Genomic DNA, 18,108 nt, shown 5'->3' with positions numbered 1-18,108 from the left:
AAGGCTAAGATCAAAAACTCAGGTGACAACAGATACTGGCAAGGATGTGGAGAAAGAGGAGCACTCCTCCATTGTTAGTGGGATTGCAAGCTGGTACAACCACTCTGGAAATCAATCTGGTGGTTCCTCAGAAAATTAGACATTGTACTACCTGAGGACCCAGCTATACTACTCCTGGGCATATACCCAAAAGTTGCTCTAACATATTAAAGGACACATGCTTCACTATGTTTGTATCAGACATACTTATAATAGCCAAAAGCTGGAAACAACCCAGATGTACCTCAACAGAGGAATGGATACAGAAAATGTGGTGCATTTATACAACTGGCTACTACTCAGCTGTTAAAAACAATGACTTCATGAACTTCTTAGGTAAATGGATGGAACTATGATATGTACTTACTGATCAGTGGATATTAGGCAAAGAGCTTGAAATACCCAAGATACAACTCTTGGACCACATGAAGCTTAAGAGGAAGGAAGACTGAAGTGTACGCCTCAGTCCTACTTAGAAGGGAGAACAAAATAATCAAGGGAAGTAGAATATGGGAGGTATTTGGGAGAATGAAAGGACAGTGAGGGGAAAAAGACGGGCAGAGTCATGTATGGGAGGAAATGGAGGAGATGTATTGAGGGTCAGGAAATTGAACAGAGGTTTGTAACAACTGGGTATAGGGAACTGGGCGTAGCACCAAAACGTCCCAGATACCAGGAAAGCAAGAGCTCCCAGGAAGCCATGGTGATATTAGCTGAAATATCCCACAAAGGAGAGGGAGAACCTATCTGAGACCATATCCAGAGTTTAGGCAAGGTCCCCAGTTGAGGGATGGAGCTACCCATTATTCTCCAAATTTTAACCCAGAATTGCTCCTCTCTAAAGGAAATTCAGGGACAAAGAGTAGAGCAAAGCCTGAAATAAAGGCCATCCAGAGACTGCCCCACGTGAGTATCCATCCCACATGCAGACACCAAACCAAGAATCTATTGTGGATGCCTAGAAGTGATTGTGACAGGAGCCTTGTATAGCTGTATCCTGAAAGGCTCTGCCAGATCCTGACCAATACATATGTGGATACTCAAAGCCAACCATCATACTGATCACAGGGACCCCAATGGAGGAGTTAGGGGAATGACTGAAGGAGCTGAACAGGCCTTATCTGGCATCAGTGGGAGAGGAGGCCCTTGGTTCTGTGAAGGCTTGATGCCCTTGTGTAGAGGAATGCTAGGGCAGTGAAGTGGGAGAGGGTGCGTGGGTGGGAGATTACCATCACAGAAGCAGGGTAATGGGGGATGGATAGGGGTTTTGCAGATGGGAAACCGGGAAAGGGCATAAAATTTCAAATGTAAATAAACAAATTATCCATTTTTTTAAAAAGACACAGAAAGCTCAATGAGGCAGAAGGGAAAAGAAAAAATATTAGATGCAGTTTACAAAAGTACAGCAATTTAGGGAACAAGAGGATGGCTGTGGGTGACAAGTAGATGGGAGGATTTAACAGGTGAGTGATGTCTGATCATGGAGAAAAAAATCACATTGATCAGCACCAGCAGAATACTTAAAAATCACACAGAGTCAGTGTAGTGGTTACTGTGCATTGTAGTAGCTCAGTAGCCTGAGTAAGGGGTATCACATCCATAAGGGTCTTGATACTTGGGGAAATGGATTCAACATGGCTGAAGTCATAAAGCTTGCATAGCTAATGAAGATGGCATGAACTGTTTTACATATCCTAGGAAGCAGGCATGTCTGGTGCTGTCTTTGAAGTCTCTTCTTACTTGTATATCAATACTAAATAATGGGGTATGCCTTTCAATACAAGTCAAGCAGAGAATATCCATCTGAGCATGAGATTTCATACTACTTATATGCCAATAAGGAATAAAACATCTGAAAATAAGACTAATGAAAAGGCTGTAGTAGGATCTCCTAAAGGTATTCACTTTTCAAGAGGTTAGTTTTTCAACTCTACTTCTGTTTTGCTAGGAAATGATCCCAGTTGTGACTTCCACGTCTTCAATCAAGAGTCAGTCCCGACTCTAGATAAGAACATTAACCTTCTTAGCCCTCAAATCATTCTTCTTTCAGAGTTATTTTTTGCCTTTGAGCAACATCAGTTTCTAATCAGTGGCTTTGCATGCCTGTGCAGCCATAAGAGGGTCCACAGAGCTCTGTGAGTCTGCAGGCAAAATCAGTTCACTGCAAATGATTCTACTGATTATTTTAAGTACAACGTTTGTCCCTGTGTCCTTTGTGGACAAGGAGGCACCAGCATTTCCTTTTGCAGAAAAGAATCCCTAGAAGTAGTACTAGGAACAATGGAAGATCTCATATAAACTTTAGTTTTTGAAATAAAACTGCTCAAAATGAAATTCTCTTGACTTGGGCAAGGACACCGAGTACCATGGGGCTTTATTTATATTTCAAACCAAATCCTTCAGATGACCAATGTCCTGAATTGTGAAGTGCAGTTTCTGCAAAAAGATGACTAATGATCCAAATTCATGATTTAACCATTCTTTCCACTGAGGACGAGTTAAATAAGTTGAATTGAACATGTGATACCATCAAGGCAGAAGGTGGTTTAAACTTTGCAGAAACCTCATTGCTTTTCTGGCCATAGTTACGTTTCAAATTCAAATTGGCTTCTGTGGCTGTTATTCAAGAATATTTTACCTGTTGTGTGTGCAGTTCTTGTGATGGGACAGCACAGCTTCATGGGCCTGCATGATGTGGTACTGTGCTGGGATGGAACTGAACCGAACTTGCACCACAATGACTGTGGGTTACCTTTTTTTGCCACCTTGTCAGTATTCATTACTTTGACATTTCTCATGCTTTGATAGGTGATAAGAAATGGTAGCATTTGGCAAAAGGTAAGAAAATGAGGCTTCAGAGGGACACAGAACATTTGCCAAAGGAAGCTAAAGAAAATAGATGTTGCTTTCTTAGGAAATTTTGGCTCAGTTGTTTGCTAAGATGCCCCCATTTCTGTATCACCTGGGTCGTGTATTTCTCTTGCAAATCTGTCATGGATGCTTTTCCCATCTCTGTGTACATGGAAAGTTCTGCCTTATAGGGAAAATGAGTTGCTGGCTACCCAGAAAACATTAATCCACAATATTAATTTCCCTTACAGCTGCTGAGACCTCACAATTATTGGCCTTTCATTTTAATATGGGTATTGCTGACTCTCTTTTCATGGGTTTTATTTTTATATTGTTTAGTAAGACTCTCTGGGCCTTTTGCAAGGATTCTTTTATCCCAAAGTTGTCAAACATGCAGACTGCCTTGGGTTCTTTTCTTCCCATTTAAGTGTTATAAGGAGAATGGCATGCTGATGGAACATGGGAATTCTAATGAAAAATCCAACACAAGTTTCCAGAAGGCATGGGAAACCAGTTATGATCTGGGATGGGATTGCTATCTGGTAGGGGTTTTAACAGTCGGCTGTTGTAGGCAGATGGGCTGTGACAGTGTAATTCCAAATGATGGATCTGTTTGGTGTTGAAATTCTGTTCACCAGTGGCTTGAAGAACAGTGTGTGTGCATGTGTTTTTCTGATATCTGACTTCTACGGTAAATTAATTTTTCTATTCCCCCAAAACCAGTTAGCACAAATGGAAAACTTAAAGCGTTAATGCAAATTCACTTGTTAATGTTCACTGAAAACTTTGACAATTCCATCATTTAGCTTCTTTTACATATATTATTACTCTAGGTACTCCTGTTGCCTTCCTAACCATATAAATCTCACGTGCTAGAGCTGGGAGTCATGCCGAGAGCATTGCTCACCACTCTCTGGTTCTACTTTCTCCAAACTTTACTGCCAAAGGAGGAATATAGGGACTGGAGTGCAGGGCATGATATTTGCAGTCAAATAGATCTGACTCTCAGTGCTAATCATGCCAAAGCTACTCTGGAATACTACTATCATACTGAAAATGGAGAGGCATTCCTTTTTGTTGGTTTTGTGCCCCAACCCCAACGCCTTGGTGTTTTCCCATTTCTTTTGTGTCTTGTGATGGCGGGACACAATCGAATCCATTAGTTTCTGCCAAAAAAAAAAGTCCTAGAAACACAAAGTGATGGACTCATCTCCAGATTAGCACAGAGGAAATGGGTGTGGAGCTGAGAGGCAATATACAAATAGTGTGCACTGCGATTTATCCATCAAAAAGTACAGTGACGCTGTTGAGCAAATATAGCTGAACCTCCAATAAATTTCAACCTAGAGTAAGAAATTGTCCCTTAGTGGATCTTAGCTTTCGAGTGGCAAATATTGCCTATTCTTTTGTGCTGGGATATCTCTGTTCTGTAGCAAGAAGCTCTTGTACTATATGGACACATCACCTGTCAATTAAAAAAAATATGGCATATAGGAAATGGTAGATTAGAAAGTGTGATATCCAATAGGAAGAAAAGATTTGGGGATAGCATCAAGGATAGAAGGACTTACTCTGGACATATAGGTGAATATACATGTGAGAGCTGAGCAGAGGTAACCAGCCTCGTGACAGAAATTAGAATAAATGGGATATTAAGTTATGAGCCAAAGCTTATGACCAAAGTGTTTGCAAATACATTTGAATCTCAGAATCATCATTCTGGGAGTTTTCCTGGAGGAAAAAACATCACACAACATTGTCCATTCCCTAAGGGCTGTCGGAGAGACCACATTGACCTCTTAACTCACATTGCCATCAGCCTAACACAGGCTATGGGATCCTGGCTCTTTTTAGAGAGTTTCATCTGTAACTATCACAACAGAAGTAAGGATATTGAAAACACGCACTTGGTCTCCTCCCTCTATCTATCATGTTATGGAAAGAACAGACACCAAGAAATTGTGTTTCCTTAGCAATCTCGTCATGGAAGCAGGTAAAGCCTGGATTAAGAGCTGTGGGATAACTGAGTTTGAATGTGCTTGCCTCAAGCACACAGCACCCTGAGTCCTACTACCTCAGAAGCATCAATCAACAACAAAAACCCTAGCGGGGGAAACTGAATCATGGCACTATCCAGAAAAGGAACTTGTCTTCCAGAAAAAAATTTATCCAACCCTCATAATTTGTCAGACTACCTTGTTGGACAGTGTCATGCCCTTGCATAGCTCCAGAGAATTGGATCAGATTTGAATGATGATGGAATAAATAAATGCCAGAGAAAGTTAGAGTCAGGTGAGCTGTGCTTTCACATGGAGAGGTTACAGCACCAGACTGTCAACCTGTTTACAATACAGATATGCACAGACTGGTGGGTTTTTATATGTACCTGAGCAACAGGGCGACATTATTACATGCAGATGAACACGGAGGCAGGGTTATCATACACAGTTGGAGGATACGAACAAGTTTAGGTAATCGCTGTAGAAACAATCTCTCCAGGGGAGCAGTCTTCAGTCATAAATCTGGATTAGGGGAGAAAATCATGGTGAACATTTTCTATTGAACTTCACCGCCCCCCAGGGAGGTTTTGCAGCTCTGGGTTCCTTGACATGACCATGACCATGTTAGTAGGGCAGATTTACTGAGGACTTCAACCACTCAGTGCTTTCTTCCTACAGGACAGACAGGAGCAAAGATAATGATGGGTCAATGAAGGATAAGATCACACAACTGGATCAGCACGACTTAGTTGGGCATCCCTCTTACCTTCTAGCTAAACCTAAATTTGATGACAGGAACCTGAAGATGGACTTCAGGTGGGAGTGTTAATGGACATTTTTGTTCTTCTTAATATAGCCCCATGGCACTAGTCACCCCTCCCAATTTACATTATCTATTACCTTCATTGATGTACTGAGCATGGGTAGGCAAGCCTAGCTTTTATGAATGGTAGGGCTCAGGCTCTCAGTCTAATAACTCTGGTCAAATAAACTATTAACTTTTTTCTAGAATCATTTTAAAATATAGTTTTATTTATTTGTTTGCATGTGCATATCTGTCTCTGTGTGTACACATGAGTTTATGTGTAGGAGTCAAAGGACAGCTTGTTGGTATCAACAATTCTGTGATTAAGGTCCTGAGGAATGAACTTGGGTCATCAGGCTCTGTGGCAAGTGTCTTTCTTTACCCAGTGAGCCATCTAGCTGGGCCCTAAGTGTATTTTGCGACTGGTAGACAGTTGAAACTTTTATGGAGTGGCCAATGATGTTTCTGGCACATTTATATATTGTGTAATGATGAAGTCAGGAAATTTAAGCGATCCATCATCCAAAGCACCATCTCTTTGTGATGAGAACATCAAATCTTGTCTTTGAGGTTGTTAACTGTAATCACCTTTCTGTGTAATAGCACATCAGAATTTATTCCTTTGCTCTGCCTATGACTTTGGAGTCACTGTTTTGTCCCTCTCTGAACTGTTCCTTGAAGCTCAGCCTCCAGGAGCCTTTGCCCCCATCCCTAGGACTTTGAAATACAGAAGTTTGGCAAGCAGCAGGCTTCACAGCAGGCTTCACAGCAGATGCAGCAGCAGCAGAAGAAAAGTAGCAGCTGAAGCAACCCTGATGTGTGCCACTGCGCACAGCATTCAGGGCTAGCTGATGATTTGACCCACTTTAAAGCACAAGTCAGCAAGGCTGGGAAAGACCAGCCCCCATGGGTTAATCCACTCAGACATAAAGCCACCCCTTCCCATTGTTCCTTTTATTGCTTGGGGTTATTGTAAGGGTGCAGAGATTAATTAGCAGATTAAAAACCTTGAAAGCTTCACCACATAATTTTTGTCATCAGCAAACTTGGGAAAACTTAAAAAACAATGAAGGCACTAAATCATTTTAATTGCAAATTGAGCTGGTGCATTTATAGGATATTTTATTGCTCGTCTTCTGAAGAGACAGCCAGACTTAATGTGTCCTTAGACACTAGGGTTCACCGCTGGCATGCTTCATGGAAATTCTCATGTTGGCGTGAGGAGGTGGGATTTGCCAGTAGTAACTGGCCTCATCATGCACAAGCTGTTTCTGCTTTAAGAAACCCCAGCATCTGAGAGCCAGGAGGTGCGAATAAAGTATGTCAGGGCATTGCACCTGGCACAAAAAGTGTCTCCTTTTTAATAAAGAACAATTAGGATTCTGAGATAGTGCTTTCGATCCTCTTCCCATGGAGCTCTTTAATTGGGAGGATTTATTTTGCTCTCAGGTGCTGCCGAGACACGCGTGCTGCCTTCAGGAAAATGTGGGACACCTGCAGAGCATGGTCCCCACAAAGCTGCATTGACAGTGAACCCAGGTGCAGAAAAATTGTCTCCCAGCTGCAGGCGCACACTGTGCCCTCGTCAGTGCCAGGCTGACATTCTCCACCCACTCCACCTCCGTTTGCTCTGTGATAACATTTGAATGTGCAATGACCCCGTGCCTTGAACACTTACTTGTTCCCCGGGCTGGCTTTGCTGTTGGGGAACTTCTGAAACCTTCTGCTAAGATCTGACAGGTGGAGGAGGGTCACTGGGGACAGATTTCTTGGATTTAACTTCCATTTGAAACTGAGTCTTTTTTTTTTTCCTGTATCCTGACGACTACTGCTATGCAATTGGTCATTAGTGGGTTATATGACCAAGACGGACCACATAACTTTAGATCACAAGCCAAAATAAGCCTGCTCTTCCTTAAGCTGTGTTTCGTCTGGTGTTGGCAAGAGTAGCTAATGCACCGGGCAAGACGAGGGAAGAGGTAACTTCAGAGGTCCTCTCACTTGCTTATTTGAAAACAATAATAAAGCAAATGAAAGCAGAGAAAGAAGACTGAACAATGTGGGTTTTGTGAGTCGTGTCTACAATCAGCAATTTAATAGCAAGCTGGAGAGCAATCGGGGCTACATGAGGCCCTGTCTCAAACAGAGAAAGTCCGAGAAGACCATTCATAAACAATATTCTGAAAGTAAGTAGTGGTGTTAACACTTGGCAGCTGCCTTTCCTCTGAGATTTATGGTCTGCTTAGATTGCATGAGATCATGATGACCACATCCTCCTGAACTTTGGACGGGTGGGAAGCGTGCCCTGTATACTCCTATCTGGCCTACAAGGTCATGTCTTATGCCACTTCTACTCCTTCAACCACTATCTTTCCAGATTCACAGTATTTCATCCAAGTCGCTAACAATTGGAGGGGAGGGGCTGTGCTTGGCTCCCCAGTGACCAAAAGGGATCATTCTGAAAGGCTGTGCCTGCATGTGGTTCTTTGTGCTGTCTATGGCAGTGTTCCCTGTCTAGTTTCTGTGGAAAGGCCAAGGGGACAGAGCACATGCACAACAGGGACAAAAGTACAAGAACTATCTTTAGCTCACGTCTGTCGCTGGCTCCCGTTTCTCAGCTTTTGAGTGTGGGCCTTCTCGCTGATTCTTCCAATTAATATGCAGCTTACTCAGATGTTATGATGCCTGCTATTTTCCAATTAAACAAAAAGTCAACCATAGCCATAGGAGATGTACTTCATAGTTGTGTTTTATGTTTGAACAGTTCCATTCTCAGGACAAGCAGCTCTCTAAGAGCTACTGTTTTAACTATATGAGTAGGTAGCTTCCAAGGATGATATCGTATTTGCCTGTTTTTTTTTCCTACCATGTACCTAGATTAAATTGTTTTATAATTAATATCAATTAGAGAAAAATAATCTCTACCTTCTAAAAGTTGAAAAATGCATGGAAGTTTTTAAGAAAGGATTCCATAGAGAGTTCTTTTCTTAAATAAGCGAATCAATATGCCTTTGTCATGCATGCCTTTATGTGCAACACACCCATGCCTGAGCCCACAGAGTTCGTTACATGTCCTTGCAATTGGAATTACAAGCAGTCGTGAGCCACATTGTCAAGGCTAGGGTAATAAACCTTAGTTCTTTGAAAGAAGAGGTAGCCCTTTTAACTATTAAACCACATCTCCAGCTCCTGTATGGAGAAAATGCTAAACCATAAGACTTCCTGTGTTTCTAGCCATTCTACCTCAATGTGCTCCCTGATGTCAGCCCCAAACCTCTTCTCATCTGGATCGTGTTTCTGTCCAACACTGGCTGTGAGTCTGCACTGTTGTTAAGTGTCTTTACCAGCCCCCACACCACTCGGTCTTAGTCTTCAAATATTAGCTCCCATAAAGTGTAAGTTACTGTCCTCCTCTCTTAAAAAAGAAAATCCCTGAAACAGTTTTTGCTTCATCAAGTATGACTCCAGTAGCATACCTAGGCTTGTTTTTCTACACGCTTTCTAGGGATTCATAAGATTGTACATTGAGCTCTCTCAGGAGTCTCTGCTGGACATCTAATGCAAACAGCTCCGGTAGAGCTGCACCCTTCCTAAGCTTGGGTGCTTATTTTCCCATTGCCTTCATTTTTTTTTTTGTTTTTTTTTTTGTTTGTTTTTCAATCTGACTAAGCTCTTTGTAAAATTACTTTACTATTCAAGAGAGATTGGATCTTCCCTCATTTCCTTTGGATAGGAATTATGTCACTTTCACTACTTTGGAAAATTTAAAGCATACGGAAGTGTTTACTGCCTTATAAGGTAACTTTTATTCTGTGAGTTTGAATATGAACTGTACCCTAGGCTTAGGTTTTCCATATGTGTTTCCCAGCTGATGATGCTACTTTTGGGAAAATTTAGGGAAGTTAAGACTCATCATAAGGGTCACAACCCATTTGGGGTTTGAAGGACCTTTTAACAGGGGTAACCTAAGACCCTTGGAAAAGACACATATTTAGCTTACACTTCATAACAATAGCAAAATTGCAGTTATAACATAGCAACAAAAATAATTTAATAGTATTAAAATATTAATAATTTAATGGTGTTAAAGGGTCACACCACTAGAAAGATTGAAAACCACTGCTTTAGGAGATACAGTATCATGGGTGGGAGTAGGTCACTAGGGATTGGCCTCTGAAGGCGATACCCATCTCTGAATCCTATTGTGCTATTTCTGCTTATTGGTCCACTGTGGAAATAATTATCACAGTGATGTGAACAGCGACACCATGTTTGCACTGCAATGAAATGGGTTGTTTTAATACTTGCACGTGCATGTACTGGTTAGATTGAAAAATGGTCTTAACATGACTGATAAAGGCTATGATGTGAAGCTTTAAGTTCATGCTTTGACTTACCCATAATAATGAAATATCATCTGAAATTTTGATTCAAAATAGCCCTTTCCACTTCTGTATTGGCTTGGGTTGGGATACTTTATCACAGTAACAAAAATTAAACTAGGGCAATATACCCTTCCCCCGCTTAGAGTTCAGTCATTAATAGTGGACTCTAACATTATATATGTTTTATCTTATGTCTATCATTAAATTTATTTGACTAGCAACCCATCTTCGTTGAGATGAATTTAAAGGATATTTCAGACATTTCTATACTTGAGAGTGGCAGCACTGAAATGGCCCTCAGCTTTTCAGTTCCTCAGTCTTCTTCCACTGCCTCTGGTGCTTAATCAGAGTTGCTATCTGTGATGTATGGAATGTGGTAGGAGAAAATATATGTGACTTGAAGGCCAGAGCACAAAGTAGGCTATGGCTTTAGTAGTCATTCTTAAACAGTTGAGACTGTGTAAAGTCTTGGGCTAAGGGTGATCATGAAAAGAGAACTCTGTGGTCTGTAAAAAGAGGATGTGAAGTTGGGAACAGGATTTGGTTCTGGATGGAATCTGGGAGAATTTGGAAAGATAATAGGGATTGGTGTGATCAAATACATTGTATACATATATGAATTTTTCAGATATGAAGAAAATAAACCACAAATTACTTTGGTTTATGTGAAGAATCTTATAGCATGTCTATTTTTGTATAGCCTGTGTGGTAACCTTTCACAATAGAGCCATACTTTACACCACAGTTCTTTCTATCATTTATTCAAAAATATTGGGGTTAAATTCAGTTTGAGGCATTGTGTGGAAAACTATTGCTTAGGCTGGGAAAATAGCTCACTGCTATAATCTTTTGTACCAAGAACAGAAAGTGTGTCCAATTCCTGGTTCTTCAAAACAAGGCAACAACAATCAACCAAACAAACAAATATTATTTAGATGTCTTAATACAAAACAGTGAAAGATATATGCTCCATTTTTGAATATCATTTTTGTGGACCATATAATATCTTCTGAAAGCCATAAAGTAGGAAATTGTTCACCAACTACTGTCCCCAGACTCAATCCTACCTTCACTATAATAAGATGACACTTGTTCTGAAGCCAGCTGTTGCATCTCAATGTAAAAAAAAATTTCAGCACACCCATGATATATCACAGAAACTATAGTAACCAAACTCAGATTTTTACTTTGGAGACTTTGAATTATATTTTATTCTAAATACCGAGCTAACTTTCTACATAGAAGCTTTCCATTTCTGAGGGAGTATACAAGAAGAGTATGGGCATAGGCTTGCCAAAAAATATAGGAGGAAATAGAAATAGAAATGGAAATAGAAATCAGAGATGATCAGGGGACAGTTGTAAGAATGGAAAAGTAGATATCAAATTATGCAGGGAAATGTGTGAATTCAGCATGAACCAGAATCAATGTCACCCTGTGGCTCTCACCCATAGCTGTTCATTGGCTTTGCTTGAGTGACTGAGAAAGCCTGGGCTATAGCAGATTTGCAATGTGTCTTTGTTAGAATAGAAAAAGGCATTACCTCTAAAGGTTGCACATATTAGTCCAAGTAGCCATCAGTGACATTTTTGTGTGAACTAGACACAAACATTCCTTTTTCTGGGTAAATTTAGCCTTCGCCACAATTCAGCCTCGTTGGCTGAACACTTTGCTTGTCTTTTCAACTTATCCTTGTCTCGAGAAGAGATAAGAAGACCGTGGAAGCCATGAGGAGTTCCTATCTCTATCTCTGGATAGTAGAAATTAGAAAAGTATATGTAAAAAAAAATCTCCCAATATGCGAATGATTCCAATGAAGGAAGGAAATGTCAACATAGACACCAGGCAAGAAGTTGGCCCATTCATTCTCTATTCCTCCTTTTAGCAGTTATGAATTCCATGTTTAAAGTATGTATTTTTAATAACAACCTGAAGTTGATAGACTTCTCTATAGAGGTAGAGTTTTTAGAAGTTTCTGGTATCTCTCCTCATTAAAAATACACATTTTACTAATTCTACAAGAATTTCATACAATGTGTTTTGATCATATTCACCCAACTCCTCTCAAACTAACTCTTCCCAGATCCAAGCTTTGTTGCTTTTAGCTTTTATATAATGAATTTTTTTCATATCCTTTTTCTCCAACCCTTCCTGTATGAATACAAATACATCTTCTCTCTGTCTCTTTCTCATCTCTCTCTCTCTCTCTCTCTCTCTCTCTCTCTGTGTGTGCATGTGCATATGTATGTGTGTGTCTGTGTGTGTGTGTGTGTGTGTGTGTGTGTGTGCATATGTTTATGGGTGTGTGATTAGATTTCTTGACACAGGGTCTCATTTTGTAGTCCTGACTAGCCTGGAGCTTGCTTGCTATGTACACCAAGCTGGCCTTATGCTCATTGAGAAGGCCCTATATCTGTCTCTTGGGAGTTGGAATTAAAAACACTACCATACCAAGAGCTCTTTCCTCTTTCACACACACACACACACACACACACACACACACACACACACACACACACACACACACTCACTCCACAAAGAACAACAAAAAAGAACACAAACTGAAAAACAAAACAAAATGAGACAAAAAAAAAAAAACAAAACCCATTCAGTCTAGTCCATTTTTATCAATCCACTGAACCCATTTTGTTACATCCATATACTTCTATTTGTGGGGTATTCACTGGAGTGTGATCAATGTACCGAGAACCACAATCTTAAAGTGCCAAGGACCAGCCTCAGCTTGGAAAGGGGTTCTGAGGAAAGGGTATGAGGTAGCAGCAAAAACAAAGGACTCCAAGTCAAATCGTGGGTCAAAGCAGGTGGCCTATACTCTTCTCAAGACAGCTTTCCAGCCTGTTTTCTCTCTCTCTAATCTGCTTTCTCTGGAGATCTCCAGACAGCTCTCTCTTGCTATCTTCTGCTTGAGACAGTTCTCCAAGCAATTTTTCTCTTGTTATTCTAAAAAATTCTTCTGGATAGCTCATCTCTTGCAGATCATAAGCCCAGTCAATCCAGTCATTTACTTCAGGTTTCCTTTTGATTATCCTGTAAATCAGTATCCTGTGTCCTCAGCCCCTCAGTATTTAGGAAACAGAAAGTGCACATTTTCTCTTAACATTACAAGAGAATTCAGAGATCTGCCCACCTCTATTTAGCACAAATGATAAGCTAGCTGGATGGGACTCCATCGAGAAATTACCATTTTTACCACATCTAGGGCTGGCCTTGCTGTGCCCCTGGCTGATTTTAATTTATATTGCTTCCCTTATATTTTGCATAGTCGAGAAATTATATATTTTTGAACTCATGTTTTTAAGAGTTATTTTCCACAGCCTTAAGGGCTGTGGACACTGAAGGTTCCAGCTTTTTAACACTTCGCTAGCCTATTACCCCATCTTCACCTCCCTGATTGAGCTGTCTCTGATGATCATGGAGCCATTAGCTTTAACAGGGAGGAAATTTCTTAAAGTAGAAATGAGCCTTATGTCCATGGCAGCCATCAACACTCATAGAAGAGGAACATCTCCCCAACCCTGTCCCAGAGGCAGGAACCATATCATTCTTTCCCCACCAAGGCCACACTGGAACCAACATAAACAAACAAACAACAAAAACCTGGATTCTCTTCCACAAAACTCATCATTTATCAATAGTGCATAAATGCCCCCAGGAGCAATCAGATAAGGTTTCTTCCATGGTGAGCATGACATGCTTCTCTAGAGAACAGTAACCAACTTCATCTGAATAGTTCCTTCTCAGGGTCATTCTGAAGCAGTAACTATAAGGGGACTGACACAGTGAAAAGCATGTCCATAGAACACTATTCCATACCCCACTCCTTCTGCCTCATCCAGATTTAAGTGCTTCATGCTAAAATTGCCTGGAAATCAGCAGAAGGATTAAAGTTCATAGTGACAAACAGAGAAAGAGACATTCTCTTTACTTCTGAGTTTATTTGACAGTTTATGTCATTCTAGCCTGAATGCCAAGATTCTGAGGTGGTGTTGACTTTATTCTACAGTCTCATCATATGGAGCCCTACTTTCATTGTCATCAGGATGCAAAAAGATAAACAAAGTGTTAAAGACTGAGGGGTATAGAATCCCTTTATGATGGTAAATATAATGTTTTTTGCAGAACTCCACCATCTGGAGAAAGCCACATTATAAACCTTGATATGTTCTGCAATCAAATACATTTATGAGGGGATCAGCTAGCCACCCCACCCCTACCTGTCTCCCAGGAGGCTGCTTTAATGTGGGATACAGATATCCCAAGAGACCTGCTCTAATCTGTAGCTTTCCCTGCTTCTCAGAAGACGTGTTCCAACCCAGGACTGCCAGGACAGCCAACACAGAGACAACCAGATGGCAAAAGGAAAGAAAAGAGCATAATCAACAGAAGCTAATACAATATGGCAAGCTCAGATCCCAGCTCTCCTACAAAGGAAGCCCTGAGTATCCCAACACACATAAAGAGCAAGATGGTGACCTTAAATAGAGGCCTTTAAAGAGGATATAAATAATTTCCTTAAAGAAATACAGGGAATGCAATCAAACAGGTAGAAGATGTTAAAGAGGAACAAATAAATCCCTTAAAGAAATATAAAAAAGAAGGAAAGAGAATAAAACCCACAATCAAACAGATGAAGGAAATGAATAAAATGACCCTCAACCTAAAATGGAAATAGAAGCAATAAAGTAATCACAAACGGAAGCAACCCTGGAAATGGAAAACCTAGGAAAGAGAATAGAACTACAGAAGAGCATCACCTATGGAATATAAAAGATGGAAGAGAGACTCTCAGGCATAGAAGATGCCATAGAAGGAATTGATACATCTATCAAAGAAACTGTCAAATGCAAAAAGTTCCTAGCACAAAACATGAAGAAAGTTTGGGACACTATGAAAAGGTTAAACCTAAGAATGAATAATAGTAGTAGAAGAGAGTGAAGATTCCCAGTTCAAAGTGCCAGAAAATTTCCCTAACCTAAAGAAAGACACAACTATAAACTTATAAAAAGCTTAATAAACACAAATAGATTGGGTCAAAAATGAAAATCTTCCTGCCACATAATAATCAAAACACTAAATGCAAAAAACAAAAGAAGAATACTAAAATCTGCAAGGAAAAAAGTTTACGCAACATATAAAGTAGACCTATCGGAAATGCACAGACTTCTTAACAGAGACTTTAAAAGCTAGAAGATCCTAGATAAGTGTCTTGCAGACCCTAAGAGAGAACAGATGCCAGCACAGTCTACTATACTCAGGAAAACCCTGACTCAGCATAATTAGAGAAGCCAAAATCCAGTTCAACAAAAGAAGGGCAGCTCCAACGCAAGGAGTGTTACTAGACCTAAGAAAACAGGAATTAACTCACCTCTCAGCAGAACCAAAGGAAGAAAATCAGAAACACAAAAACTCTTCCAACATCAAAATAGCAGAAACTAGCAATCACTAGCATCCAGGACTTAGCTCACCAATAAAAGTACACAGGGTAACAGACTAAGTACATAAATACAATCCATCATTCTACTACATACAAGAACCACACGTCAGTAAGAAAGATATCATGGGAAAGAACTGGAGAATGTATTCCAAGAAAATGGTCCCAAGAAACAAAATAGAGTAGCCATTCAAATATCTAATAGAATAAATTTTCAACCAAAAGTTATCAAAAGAAAGGAGCAACTTCATACTCATTTTAAAATGGCACTATAATGACATCTCAATTCTGAATATCTATACCCCAATTGCAAGGGCATCCAAATTCATAAAAGAAATCTTACTAAAGTTCAAACACACATTGAACATTGCATCATAATACAAGAAGACTTCAACACTGAACTCTCACCAATGGACAGGTAATTGAAACAAAAACTAAGGAAAGAAAGCATACAACTGACAGATGTTATGAACCAAGTCAATTTAACAGCTATTAGAGTATCTTTCACCCTATTAAAAAAGAATAAATCAATCAATTAGAAATAATGAGAACAATACAAACAATCCACAAAACCAAGAGCTGGTTCTTTTAGGAATCAACAAGATAGACAGACCCTTAGCCAAAGTAACTAATAAACATAGAGACAGTATTCAAATTAACGAAATCAGAAATGAAAAGGAAGACATAAAAACAGAAACTGAGCAAATTAAAAATATCATTGGGTTTTACTTCAAAACCTTTACTCAACACAACAGGAATATCTAAAGAAAATGGATGATTTTCTAGACAGGTAACACTTACCAAATTTAATCAAGACTAGGAAAACTATCTATACCATTGCAGAACCCCTAAGGGAATAGAAACAGTCATTAAAAGTCTTCCAACCAAAAAAAAAAAAAAAGCCCAGGTTTTAGTGCAGAAATTTAAGATACTTTCAACAAAGAACTAACACCAACACTCTACAAACTATTTCACAAAATAGAAATAGAAGCAACATTACCTAATTCATTCAGTGAGGCCACAATTACCCTGATATCATAAACCACAAAGACTTAACAAGGAAAGAGAACTTCAGACCAATTTCTCTTATGATCATTGACACAAAACTACTTCAAAACCATCATTCACCATGATCAAGTAGGCCTCATCCCAGGGATACAGGGATGGATCAAAACCTAAAATCCATTAATGTAATCTACTATGTAAACAGAGTGAAAGAAAAAATACTGTATCATCTCAATAGATGGTGGGAAAAAACCCTTTGACAAAAACCAACACCCCTTCATGTTAAAAGTCTCAGAGAGATAAGGGATTCTAGGCACATATCTAAACATAATAAATGCAACATACAGCAAGCCAATTGTCAACATCAAATTGAATGGAGAGAAACTTGAATGAGAGAAACAATCCCACTAAAATCAGGAACAAGAAAAGGTTACCCACTCTCTTTCTATCTATTATAATACTTAAAGTTTTAGATGAACAACAAAAGGATATCAAGGGGATACAAATTGGAAAGGAAGAACTCAAAGTGTGACCATTTACAGATGATGTGATAACATACATAAGTGAAAGCCCCAAATTCTACAAGAGAACAATTCCAGCTGATTAATAGATCAGCAAAGTATCTGGATATGAAATTAACTCAAATAAATCAGTAGCCTTCCTGCTTACAAATGGTAGATGTACAGAGAAAAAAATAGATAGCAACACACTTTATAGTAGCCACAAATAATATAAAATATCTTGGTGTAACTCTAGCCAAGAAAGTGAAAGATCTTCATGACAAGAATATTAAGTGCCTGAAGAAAGACATTGAAGAAGATATCAGAAGATGGAAAACCTTCCGTGCTCAAGGATAAGGATTAACATAGTGAATTGGCAGATCCACCAAAAGCAATCTGCAGATTCAGTGCAATCCCCTCAAAATAAGAACACAAGTTTTTATAGACCTTGAAAGAGCAATTCTCAACTTCCAGAAACCCAAATAACCCTATTAAAAATGGGGCACAGAGCTAAACAAAGGATTCTCAGCTGAGGAATTTGAAGTGGCCGAGAAGCACCTAAAGGAATTATTACCATCTTTAGTTATCAGGGAAATGCAAATGAAACAACAACGAGATTCCATCTCACACCAACCAGAATGGCCAAGATAAAAATCTCAGGTGACAACAAATGCTGGTGAGGATGGAGAAAGAGGAACACTCCTCCATTGCTAGTCGGATTGCAAACTGGTACAACCACTCTGGAAATTAATCTAGAGGTTCCTCAGAAACTTGGAAATAGATCTGTATGAAGACTTTAGTATACCACTCTTGCTCATATACCCCAAAAAATGCCCCATCATGCTACAGGGGCACATGTACATGGCGGCCATATTTTGTGATAGCCAGAAGCTGGAAGCAACCCAGATGTCCCACAATGGAAGAATGGATACAGAAAATGTGGTTCATTCACACAGTGGAATACTATTCAGCTATTAAGAATGAGGATACCATGAGTTTTGCAGGCAAAAGGATGGAAATAGAAAATATCCTGAGTGAGGTAACTCAGACCCAAAAGGACATACATGGTATG

General features: G+C 39.6%; 1 pseudogene; it reads left to right on the top strand.

Moving 5' to 3' along the window:
* The first annotated feature begins 2,857 nt into the window (after window positions 1-2,857).
* LOC116904335 overlaps window positions 2,858-18,108 on the top strand; it is a 42,734-nt pseudogene continuing 27,483 nt past the window's right edge.

The sequence above is a fragment of the Rattus rattus genome, chromosome 6 (genome assembly GCF_011064425.1).
Source record: "Rattus rattus isolate New Zealand chromosome 6, Rrattus_CSIRO_v1, whole genome shotgun sequence".
Lineage (NCBI taxonomy): Eukaryota > Metazoa > Chordata > Mammalia > Rodentia > Muridae > Rattus > Rattus rattus.
Note: the sequence above shows the minus strand (reverse complement) of the source record. Positions and strands in the feature narration are given on the sequence as shown.